Source organism: Falco punctatus, assembly GCF_963210335.1.
Source record: "Falco punctatus genome assembly, chromosome: 4".
NCBI lineage: Eukaryota > Metazoa > Chordata > Aves > Falconiformes > Falconidae > Falco > Falco punctatus.
The window spans coordinates 69,292,598-69,305,892 of NC_137583.1; positions in this window are offsets into that span (position 1 = coordinate 69,292,598).

Consider the following 13,295-nt stretch of genomic DNA (forward strand, 5'->3'; position numbering starts at 1 on the left):
GTGCAGTGAATGCTATTACCTACAGCACAGCTGCTGATCTGTAAGGAACCAGTATGATCAGATGCCAGCAGGAAGAAGGTAAGAGTTAAAAAATCAATTGTTTCTCATGGAAAGAAGGGAGATTTCAGGATAGACGATGTTCACCACAGAAAAGGCAACCCCTTAGAGAGACCCTGAAGGGATGACAAATCTGACTTGTTTTGATTGTGTGTGGTAGGAAAGTTTGATTTTGCAAACCTTCACCTTCATTTGCACCACTGAGTTCACCAGCATCATTCCAGCAGCTCAGGCTTTCCTGGAACAGATTCTCCTCCCTGCCCTTCCAAGCCTGGAAATGCTGCCAAGTTGCCAAACTGACTCATTAATAGACAAAAATTAAAATGAACTAACTTATTCCCTTTTCAATGGAAGTATGATGGGTATTTTCATTTTTGTATATACAGACAGCTCTTGCATCATGTTTTCACGCCTGTCTTCACAACTGTAGCAATTTTTTAAAAGGTGAAAGCTGAGATGTTTGTTTATTCTACTGCTCTAAGAGCTGGAAGAAGCATGTTGCATGTCACAGAGCTCACAGTAAAGCCAGGTCTCACAGCTATAGCAACATTCATGCCATTCTATGTAGTCCTAAGGAAGCAGTGCTAAAGAGATCACACTTCTCCCAGACATTTCAAAGAGGTGGCTGAAGGATACAGTTCCCTCCTTGCTCATGTCACAGGGTGTTAAGGCAGTATTAGCAGAAAATAAAGGACATTTCATGCAACCACCTCTGGCCAAAATTAGTTCAGCTGTTGTGAGCAGTAGGTTTGGGGTGGGAGGATGCTCTGAGCTTCATTATTTACCCATCCAGGCCACCACCCTTGGTGTAGGACAGGGGATCGTGAGCAGGTGGGTTGCTGGGCAGGGCACACTGCCACCAAAGTCACATCCTAGCTCACAGTTTCTCCATCCCAGGACATGTTTTCTCTATCATGTCATTTGCCTGAATGCCTCCAGGAACCACCCCTGCTGGCAGAGCCAGCCTGGGGAATTTTGGGTTTAGTCTGCACCAGAGACCGCATGGGTGGCCTCTCTACTCATAAACTCTGCGAGGAAATCTGCCTCTGTCTGTCCCATCTTTGGTATTCACTTATGATTTACTTGTCATAAATAGCCCCTAGGAAAAATATAGATGCAGGAAAATTTCCTCACAGAGCTACAGCTGTAAGCAAATGGCAGGCCAAGTGCAAGTAAGTCTTCAAAGCATCCCTTCAAAGAAAAGTGGGTCAGACACTTTTAATTAAAGTGTAAGATATCAGCATCACCCTCACCCAGGCACACAACAGCAGGGCTATGCTGCTCTTACCACTTACAGATGCAAAAGCCCGGAGTGGGAGCTTCTCTTCCACATCCACCTGCTCAAAACACACAGAAACAGCTCTTTTAACACTATGAATCTGTTCAAGTGATACATAAATTGTGTGCCAGGTGGAATGACACTAACAGGGCTTTCCTTTACACCACTGACCAGAAAGAAGCTTCCCAGAGGGAGATGCCATGTTATCAAAGCAGCTTTGCCTCCACAAAGTACTTGGCTTTGACAGTACCCGATGCTGGGAGGTCCCTATGGGGGCTACCAGATCGCTGCAGAGCAGGGGGACAAACTGAACCCCCAAGATCTCAAAGCAGAAACTGGCATTTCAGCACAAATTTTGATGGGAACTATATAATTAATTGGTAGTTATGAGAAATGTTGTTGAGTGAAGTGTCCAAGAGCAGTGAAAGGCTGACCAGGGAGGTGTATGGGATGGTGGAGCTGGTGGCAGGAACTGGAAACTGATGTCACAGTGCATGGCGAGCTAATGAACTACCTCATTTTTGCATTTCCAGGACATGAAAGTGATATGACAGCCTAAAAGAAAAGATTTTCAACTGCTTTGCGCAATTTATTTTAACAACTTAGCTTGTCAAAACAGCACTTTGCTCAGCCTGAAAAGGTTAGTACAGCTTTATGTGGTTTATATGGTGCTCTACCTGGACACTCTTAACTCTCACAAGTTTTCCCAGTTTCTTCTAATATTTTGTGTTCTTCTAAAATCTCAATCACTGGAGGTAAGGGACATCCTCAGCATTTTAGTTTCTGCTTTATTTTATAAATCTTAGCCAGAAATTATTTCAAAACCGCTCAAGTGCAATATTTGAAATGCATTCTCATAATTTGGAAGATGACACCATATTTTCCAATACTTAACTTTCACAGTATTATATTGATACTGCAGAAAGGACTGAAATCCTCAAACACTGACTTTCATGACAAGTATGAGTTTTATGTTCTGGGTGGCATATACAGCCCTGTGTAAGTATCAGTCTGTATCTAAGTAGTCTGCTCTAAACGTTTGCAATACTATTGATAACTTTCCTCCCTTCACGAATTTTAATGATCCTAAAGTTCTGTTTATTTTGAAGACATCCTTTAGTCAATTCAGCATTCGAATGAAGGTAATAAACCCGAGAGTATCCTCAAGTACACCAATAACTGACAATTTTTATTTCTTAGCCGGAGTGAAATGAAGTTTTCAGTAAGTCAGGACCAGCCTGTAGCAGTAGCTGAGAGGAAATGCACAACTTACAAAAACTGTGCCATGAGGTAACTATAAGTTATCCCGTAACTGTAAGTGCCTCTGTGGTGGCCAGGCAGTCTCACCGCTGCCCAGAGCCAGTGCTGCCCTTTGCCCCAGGGGACACAGCCATGGGCCAGGGGGACAGTGTCACTCTGCCAGCTCTGCTGGGTGCTACAGCAGGTCCTGCTTGTCTACCCTGCTCCATCACCCCCTGCCTCGCTCCTCCCCACCCAAGGTGACCTTTCAGAAGCACACACCAGTCTACACAGAGAGGCTTAGGTAACTAACTCAATCACAGCAGATTTAATTGAACAAAAGAACGTCCTTTATCCAGCTTGAAACAGGTGACAAGAGGTATAACGTTTATATCAACCCATCTAGGCCTGAGGCACAGGAATTGCCCTTTGGGTCTGGTCTTTTGAACCTCACGGTTCACATCTCTTCCCCAGGAGAGGGGAAGGGGAACCGGCACCTTCATGAGTGCCATCTGCTGATGGCTCTGCTTTCCTCCTGCTACGTACATAAGCCTGAAGCAAATAGCCCTAGATATGGTGGACAGGTAGATACTGCTTAAATATCAGCAGATGCTGCCTGGTGAAAGAACAGGAGGTTCATGAGAGCTGCAATTTTATCACCAATTTCACCTGCTCAGGAATCCAAACACACATGTATGATCTGACAGAGCTCTGACATGTTTGCTGTGATTTATCTTCAGCCAAAGAGTAAATGGGTAAATGGTACCAGAGTGCTGAGAGGGCAGCCAGCAATGGCAATTATACACCTGGGTGATACAGTACAAGAATGAAACAGAAATGCATCAGAAATCCATATTTTAGAGCTGCAAGGTGCCCATGTTCACAGCTGGCACATTTCAGGATGTGGACTCACTTATATCGCATACCCATAAAGATAAGCAAATTGGTGATTATAGCATTTAATTTACACTGTCACCATACCACATGTCCTATAACATTTAGTCACCTACTTTGCACTTCTACAGAGATGCGCCAATTTTAGGAGCAAAGATTTAAGGAGGAGCTTTTTTAAAATTATTTTTGTATGAGGCACAGCACACCATACTATTTGTGTTTTGCAGGAAAGGGCACGGGCTGTCAAAAGGAAAAGCTGACTAATCTGGTTCCATTTTACTGGTGGCACAGCAAATATTTAAGATAGAAAATGAAATTTAATATATCTTTGGGGCTACTTTAAAATGATGACTTAATAGCTAGCACAATCCCCTTTTGAAGCCATGAGGACTCCCCCTCCGTCCCATCAGCATCCAGCTTCATTGCTGAGCATTTGGTGCCATAGAATATTTTGCAGCTGGGATCACTTACACTCACTTGGCAACTGCGTTCTGAAACAACCACTTAAGGAAGAATCAGTGGATCAAGACAGGTCTTAAAAAAGGCAGTTCACTGCCAGCTAAGGTGGGCATTTGCAGAGGACAGGTTGCTAACTCCTTGCTACAGAGGTACCATGTTTTGAGGACTAGCATCAGGTGAGATGCTGCTCGCTGTCCAAATGAGGTGCATGCACTCCTCCACAACTTTCTCTGCTAATCTACTCCTGAGTAAAACATCTTCCCCTTGCAAGAAGAAGCAGCCAGAGAGGGCAATTGCACGTGAATTTTAGTCCCTTAGGAGCAGATCCGGGGAGGGACCAGGGGAGGCAGAGGGCTGCTGCCCGCTGGTCCCCCTCAGCTGTGAGCCACCTTGGCATGGTGAGCCCACAGCCGTGGCATGTCTGGGGGCCCAGACAGGCATTTTGTCATTTAAATTGCATCATCCACAGCAGCAGGAGACAGTTAATGTTCCCCTGGGGAGAAAGAAGGTGGCAGATGTGCTGCCACAGCTTGTTGCCATCACCTTATGAGAGTGACATCCATCTTGTGATGACAAGAGCGAATGAGGCAAGTTCACATGTTATTATGGCAAAACCACATCTGATCTGGCCAGACTTCACCTTCTAAAGTAGAATTTGTTGCTATTTGACTTCTATTTTTTCTTCACTACTAAACTGGAAGGGGCAGAAGATAGGCACATGACTGTGGGGGGTATAATTCTCCCCAGATCTAGATTAGAGACAATTCTAACATCAAATGTAAACTAAAGGAGAAATCAGGAGAGGCAGCAGCCACCAAAGCAGAGCTAACCTTGGCATCCGCACTTCTTCCCCTGGGGGACACCCTGTGATGCTCTCCTGTGCCAGAGGAGAGAGGAAACCTGCACTAGCCACCCAGCCAGCATTTGCTGTCTGGCATATACTTCAGAGCACAACTTGTTTTACTCAATCTCTTGCCCCATAGACCAATGGAGGCTTTAGGGAAATGGCTCACACCTTCCTGGGCAGTCACACACATTGCCAGGGCTTGCCCTGTCACGTAACTGCTTGTCTCTGCAATTGTTATGGTGTTGCAGCACTAGCCAGCTGCAACAAGGCTTTTACCATCCCACACCAGGTTAACTCCAACAAGTAGCTCCCACACCCTGCCCCAGCACAGCCACCAACCCCCACAAGGTTTCAAGTTCATCTACTGTCCGTGCTGTTGCTCCATCCTCTTCAGGCCAACCCACCCTGCTTCTTGCCTCTGCTGCATCCAGATTCTTCCTTCTCCAGCCTCACCTACATCCAGAGCACACATACTCTCTCTACTCCTTCTGAGTCTCTCTTCATCCACTCCTCCTCTTTTATACCCCTTAGAGCTATTGAACTACTTAGTAGGAACCAGCCACAGCTGCACCTTATCCACATCAGCCAACCCACCACCCCTGAAGCAAGCCCACAGCTGTATATTATCAATGTTAATTAACCTGCCTCATTCATCTATAATTCCTCTACATTATGGCCTGGAGGTTTAGTGGCCTTTAAAAACTGCTTTCTTCCAGGTATTCTTGTTTGGCATCAGAATTTATAAGGGTGACAGATGAAGATGAGAAAATGGGGTTTCGGTTATTCCCACTCTGGCCTCTGACTGAACTTCTCAGCTTAATGTCTCTTAGTGAAATCTTTATCTAAACTTTCTTAAAGATGCTGTCTTCTGCCTTGGCAACATCTTATTAGAATGCTGGGAACAAGGTAGAAACAATTAAGACCAGCAGCTGTGCTGTGATTTCCATTTCTGCGCTGCAAGTGTGCAACATTTGCTCTCTCCGGCCCTCCAGCCACCACACGTTGGACCTCTGGAGGTCCCCTCCAGCCTAGGTGAGGCTCTGATTTTACAGCTGCTCAGGCACAGGCTTTTATACATAGTTCTTCGGCTTGAACTGAGTTACACATAATGAGGACATTTGTTAAACAACACATCCTTTTGAGGTATGTTGATGCTTTTAGGTTTCTTTTTCATAGAAGTTTCCTTGAATAAAATATCCCACATCCTTTATTCTAGTCACGTAAAAGATTTATGCCTGCCTTTTTCTGAGATGAGTGAAGAGAGGCATTCTGTGTGGGAAAAGGGGAAAGAACATTTAATATGTTTCCTTTCATGTATATTGAAATTAAATCTAAAAAGTATTTTTGATTTAATTTATCACCGTGTTACATTCTAAATTATACGTGCATGGAAAATTTAGGGACCTCCTTTGCCCCTCTTAGTGTCTTCTTTCCTTTCTTCCTGGAAACTAACATATCTTGGGTATTTCCATTGCTCTTTTCCCAACGTAAGAAAATAACTAATGTAATTTTAACAGTGGTTTTGGTGCCTCTTTTTCATTACATGGTTTACAAAAACTCTATAGAGGGAAATTTTCCATAGAGAGGCACTTCCACTGGTTGCAAGCTCCAGCAGATGTCCGTTTCCTAAAAGAAAAGTTCACACGTTTGTAGATAACCAAGAAATTAGTCATGACTAATTTGGTGGCTTCAGCTACTGTGGTACCTGCTGAGAGTGACGTAGGTGTGGGTGCCCCATGGCAGCTGCTGGCCTGCCAAGCAGCCAGCCCCACATCTGCTACACATCCCAGGAGGCAATGGGCTGATACCACATGCTTTTGGGTCATTTCAACAGATAAAGACATTTAATTCAGAAGTTTTTATTTCCGTAGTAAATGATGACAGTAAGTATGTTGAAAAAACCTGTTCAAAGTCTTGTGGGAAATCTGTTCCAATTTTTTCTCCCTTCTAAAGAACTTTTTCCAAGTATTAGTCCTTCAGGGAATATTATTTATCACAATGAAGAAAGGCAGTGACCTCCATGAAGAACTACTACCTGTATGCTGGATTGGAGCCCCCGTGGACCCTGTGAGCAGAGGAGGAAACCTGCTGGCTCTGTCCGGCCAAGGCATCTCCCAAAGGTACAAATTTCCCTTGGAGGCAGAGACTCTGCAGAAAATGTGCTACAGCCTCTCTTCACATACCTGTACTTTCCTGCTTCCTCCTCTGCCCCGTGGGAGAGGGAACAAGGCTGTTCCATGTCTCCATCCTGCCGTCACACAGCAGTGGAAATGTTCCCAGAGTAAATACCAGCCTATGCATAGCCATGAATTTCTAAAATTCTCTGTACTGTGTGGGCTTCACTGGTTAATAAACCAGTTTTGCAAAAAGAGAACATATTTTTTAAGCCTGTTCTCAGAAAGGAAAAGAAAGTAATGCACAATTAACTGCAAGTCATAATAATTTAGATACTTAGGGAAAATCAACAAAAACCATACTGCGAATGCTATTCAATAAACCACAGACACTGAAGTAAACCAAATGAACTGGAGCTGTTCATAAACAGAGTTGAAGAAATTAAAAATTAGGACAGTGTCACAGAGCAGCTAGCTCTTTGGAAGCCTTTGGTTGGGAATAAACATTTTTTATTCACAGCAGAGGGCAGATCTCACTGTGCCAGCATTAAATAATAAGTCTTCCCTCAGCGATCCCACCGAGAAAGAAGAACCGATTTGCTGAGGATATTTTGCTTTCCAACAAAGCAGATTTGGAGTATAACTTTGAGGGCGGGCTGAAGGAAAATTAATATTCCCCATGAATTTTCCATGGAAAACCAACTTCAGAGGTGACTGGATGTGCTTATCATAAGCCCACGTCTCCCCCTCAAAACATGACCAAAATGCAAATGATCTCATGCTCTTGGCTCAAAGACAAAACCTTGAAGTCCAAACCAATATTCTCCCCCAGCTGTCTGAAGGCTCATTGACCCCTCCAGCTCCCTGTGCCTCCCTGGGGGACTGACACACGCACCGCCAGGGTCTCGGGCTTCCCCACTGCCTCCCACGCCATGTCTATTCGCCACAGTGTTCAGTTGCTCTTTGTGCATGGCTCAGCAGACAGCAACCCCGTGGCTCTGCCAGGGCCACCTCTGCCACCCAAACCTGCTCATCTGCATCTCATATAGCATTAAAAATATTCTGATTTTGCTAATCTCATACAAAGTGCAGTTTCTGAAACTAATATGGGAAGAGGATATAACAGCTATGAGAGAAACAGCAGCCGCTGTGGAAAATACAGCTCTGAATCCAGGGGCTGAATTTCAAATATGAAGAAAATGTGTGTGGCTCTGAGGGCTTCGGCCATGGAAGGAACAACCAAGGAACCAGGACTGCTCTTCGGCTCACCTGCGCTGCCATTCCCACAGTGGTGAATAAAAGATTTTTACAAAGCCTTAATTTTATTTTAAGTCCTTTGTGCACAAACTTTGCAGGGTGACTCCCAGCTCTTGTAGGGGGAGCCATGCCAAGTAACTGCTTGCTGTGTAGAAACTATGTGTAGAAACTATTCTAAAAATAATTGCTAGTGTGTGTCTCTTTGGTCATCATTTTTTCAGGCTGTTTACTCTCTTGAAACAGTAGCTGTTAGATACACTGACCATCTTAAACAGTAATTTTTCAGGCCTATAATACGCTTTTTTAGTGTGGGGAAAGAAGGTGGCTCCAAATAATAACTACAGTACTTACGCTGAGGCATGCAGCATTGCCTGCATTAGTCACTACTCTCCCACTGTTAAATCCTCAATATTCAGTTTTCCTCTTTGGCTGCTATCAAGCACAGGGTTGAAGTGTTTCTAGGACTCTGGGGCCTTTTTCTCACTTATTCAGGGGCCGTTTTATGTTTGCAACTTGGATTTTGTCTCCTGCTCATCTTCCCTCTCTGCTGCACAAGTCGCACATCACCACCCGCATTGTCCGAGAGGACTGTGTGGGCCCCTCCAGGGTCTGGCACCTTACTGCTATCGGCAGCTTGGCATCACAATTTTGGCTATTTGTTGAAAATTAAATCCTCCATTTTTCAATCCCACATTTGCCCTCACTAACTTGTAGGCTAAATGGCCTCTGGGCATAGGTAGATAACTTGGTATTGAAGTCGTGAGGAGCTGATGTGCTTCAGGTGTGACATTCCCACTGTCTCTGCTCTGCTTTTCATTCCTTTATTCTGTGTGTTTTGCCAAAGACCAGCTTTTGCTTTTATGATGAGACCCCAGAGCTGTATGCAATGCTCAGATAGATGCTTTTCCTTTTCTCTCTGCATCCGCCCTTGTTTGAGAAAATGAGTTTATGGGGGTGGGAAATGTGGTGCTCATTAGCCCAGATACAGTTAAATTGTGCCTTTCCTCCCACTGCCTGCAACTAATGTGACTTTACGTCTGTTTGCAGACATGTTATCACAGATGTCAAACTTTTTTTGCTAGCATTCTTTATTTGCAGGGACTCAAAAAGCACCAAGACGTGAGCTTAGACGCTGCTGGTTTGTTCTGTGTGATGAGCTCCCTCAAGCCTCACGCACCTTGCACCCGTGCGGGGCTCGGGAAGTCCACGGAGTTGCTCACAGGAGCAAAAGAAGCAGCAGGCAGCACCTGCAGCAAAGCTGCAGTTATTAAGAGTCTTTTAAGCCCCTACCTTCGCTTTTTGCCCTGTTCTTTATCCGTTGCTCTTCATTGCTGACAAACCCAGCAGTACACAGTGGTGCTTTGCTCTTCCCCTCCCACGCCTGCTCAGAGGAGGCTGCCCCATGGGTGTGACGAAGTGCTTGCCCATGCAGTGCTCTGCACTGGGGCTGAGCCCTTGGCTCTCAGTGGCCATGCCCACCTGCTGCAGCCTGGGCCAAGGGGCAGCCGCCTGGAGCAGTGCATTTCTCTTGCATGGTCATCTCCTAAAACTGAGGTGTAAAACACCTTGCTGGAAGCACCGGTGTATCCTTTTATTCTGTTTACCAAAACACTACCTGGAAATAAGAAACTGGGTCGTATAGTAAAGGGGAGAAGCATAAATACTGCATATCATCCTTACATATTCACTCACCTTGCATCTTTCTTTTCTATTATTTTGTAACCATGATATTTTTCCTTCCACAGTCATCCACATCTTCTACTTTGTGTTGCAATAGGCTTAGAAACCACTTGGGGGAACTTTTTCCATTGCAGTTAATTATAGATAAAGAAATTGTGTTGCAACAAATACCTACTGATCTGACTCAGCTGCTTTTATGAGCACAGAATATCATAGAAATCCATCAGATTTCACTGAGAAATGTCAAATGCTTAGGACACTTGCACACAAAGCACTCTTTAGATTCCCTACTCTGGTTGTATAGTTTGGGGAAATTTGGATTTGAGTGAGTGCCTAATTAAGCATTGAACCGGCACTGAAAGACCAAAGTCTTGGACTGTATTGCGACTTACAAAAAAAGGAAACTGTTAATTAGTTGCTAAATAGGATTTTGTAGTGCTGTAAGATAACCACTCTGAACAGTTAGATTAATGTCATGCTAGAAATGGTTCAACACAAAGGCTTTTTCCCCTTAAAACTCCTTCATTTAAAATATTGTTTGGGTCCTCATAAGCAGAAGCTACGAGTGGAAGCTGGAAAGAGCACCAAGAGCCTTCATCAACAGCAAAGAGCTGCAGGACTAGTGTCCTAGTCCCACCCAGGCGTGGTAGAGATGCAGCAGCATATCACCAGGTGGAGCTCTGCCCCTCTGTTCGACTTGAAAATCCTCCCTATAAATGTAAAGCCATACGTCTTCCATATGTAAGGACGCACGTTTTACCAAATACAGATTTTAAGGAATATCCCTCGAATTAAATTTTCAATGCCAAATAACACCGTGCAGCTGTGTGGTGCTGTTGTGCCCATCCGGGGGATGCACAGGGAGTGGTCCGGGGCCCGTGGGAGGGGGAGTTTGCAAGGAGGCTCTTCTGGGAAGGGGCACTGGGGAAGGCTCCCAGGTGGGAGGTGGGAGGACATCTGCGATGGTTGTTGGCGGTTTGCTGAAGGAGCGTAGGTTTTATTAGACACTTTCATTACCTGCAGTGGATGCTTTCAGTGGGCTGATCCAGCCATCCCATCCCAGTGTGGGCACACGGCAGCCCCAGCCGTGGGAGAGCTGCCAGCACTGGTGGTTTCCCGGGGGCTGGGAGACGCAGCACCCAGGGAGCTCCAAAAGAGGTGACAAGGCCCTCAGGAAAGGCCCTGTGCCCCTCATTTATAGCCGGGTGACTCTGCTGACCGGTCCCCGCGTCACGGCTGAAGCACCCAGCACTGCCCTGGTGCTTTTTGCCCATTAATCGGTCTTGCCCCGTGGATGCTCCTCTCTCCCACCCGCCTGCCGGTGTGTGCAGCCTTCTCCAGCCAGGCTGCCCAGAGCACTTCAGATATGAGGATTATAGCATTTCTCATGCTGTGATTTTTCACAAAACACCAACACAGTAATCCAATATGCTTCTAAGAATGGCAGAAATGAAAAATTACCCAGTATGGGGCCCAGTCACATCTCTTACTGCCTCAAACTACATCTAACTCCAGGAGCAGCTAATACAAATGGACTATTAAAGCTTTAATTTATGCATTTGAACAACTATCTAAATCCCTTTAACTGCAGCAAATCACAGAAACGTCCAGGTATGTCCCAGTGAAATCAATGGGGCTAAAGTCTATGGCTGAGGTTCAGCACGCAGCTGGTTCCTGTCCATAACTGGGGCCGGTGAACGCTGCTCTGTCCCCCTCTAGCTCCTTCTCCTCCTCCTCCTCTTTCGTCTCACCTAGTGGGGCCAAGGGCAAGTGCTCTGAGCAAAAGCATTTTTCTTTGTGAGACTGTTGAGTTCTGTGCAGAGTCCTCAGTGGCAGCCCCTGGGGCCAGTGCCCAAAGTGCAAGTGGCTGGAAGAAACCAATGGACTGGCATGAGAAAGGAAAAAGAGGAGGAAAAGGAAAAGGAAAAGGAAAAAAGGATGAGTCCTGCTCTTCCAGGGTCCTGAGAACATTCTCAAAGAGCCTTGTTGGAGGAAGCCAGAGGGACCAGCCAAGCTGGGGTCTGTGGCTCCCTGCTGCTCCAGCCCCTGAGGAGAGAGCAGGGAAACAAGTATGTGTGAAGAGTATAGTCCCAGAGGATTTTGTTAGAAGTATCTGCCAGAAGGCAACTCTCCAGCATTGGAAACAGAAGAGTAAATGCAACACATACATGCAAAGATAATTCCAGTATTTAGATTTTCTTTTTCTTCCTCGTTAGATACCAGGAAGTCCTGATACTAACCTGCAGAAATTATTGTTTCCCTGGGAACTGTGTACCCACAGTGTAGCTGACACCTTTGTGGTCTTGTATAGTTGAACCTGAGGCATCTCATGGTGGCTGAGTGCTGCTGACTAATCTGGGGGTGTCATGTCAGTCTTTTAAAGGCAGAAGATCATCCCTTTGGACTGTGATTGAAGTCTCCAAACCATAGTCACTGATGGAAAAGAGACTTGCTAGCCTCTAGGTCACCCACTAACAACCACAAGTGGGGCAAAAGCTGTACAAAGTGAGTAGGGAGGAGGCTGTGCATCAGCAAACAGACACGTCCTTTAAGAGAAGGGAAGGTTAGAAGCTTGGAGGAGGAGTATCTGTCACTTTGCTGCTATTTTAGCACTCTGCATACAGAAACCAAGCTGACCGAAAGCAATCAGGACAGGGATTTGCTGGCCTAAACCAACACTTCGATAGAAAGCAGATTTCATCTATGCCTCCTGCCTGCCTAGCTGTGGGAGATGACTGCCTCTGAGAGAGGGACAAGCACATAATCACCATTGAATGTTTGGCCCTCCAGCCTGCTGCTTTCCTTGTTGAAGCCATAGCAGCACTCCTCGGCACAGGACAACACTTCCCAGGATGGGGGAGCACCCCGAGACATACCTTGAGTCCCCATTTTAGCCACCTCCCACATCATGACCAGTGATGATGGCCCTTTCCTCTGGCCTCTTCTTTTTTTTTTTTTCATCACTGACTCTTTTTAACATTGTTTCTCACTTACACCCTTTCACATGGTATTTCAGACAGGAACTATGCCTAACTTAACGTTTTATCTATTTTTTAGCTTCCATGTTTTACCATGGGAGCCATGCTTTTGCAGAGTCATGGGACAGATACGATGGCATGGAAAGGTGGCTTTCTCAGAGTCCACAGGGTATGTCCCCATAGGCCCGATAGCAGATATGTTCCCAGCTCCTCTGCAGTGGAAACCCAGTTTGGTCTGGCCTGGTGGGGCAAAGTGTTCCTGGAACAGTGCAGTGGATAGCTGTAGAAAATGTTACCTGCTAAACTGAGAACAGAGATAGTCCCAGCAGAAGGTGTGACAAACATTTGACCTGTGAGATTTGCTTTTTCAGATGACAGAGGATAAATGATGACAGAGTGCTTAGAAGTCCAAGATGTGTATAAATAGCTATTTATAAGGTGGAGGTTTCCACAATAATTCAGATTTTGTGGTCTTTTTCAGGTCATTGGAT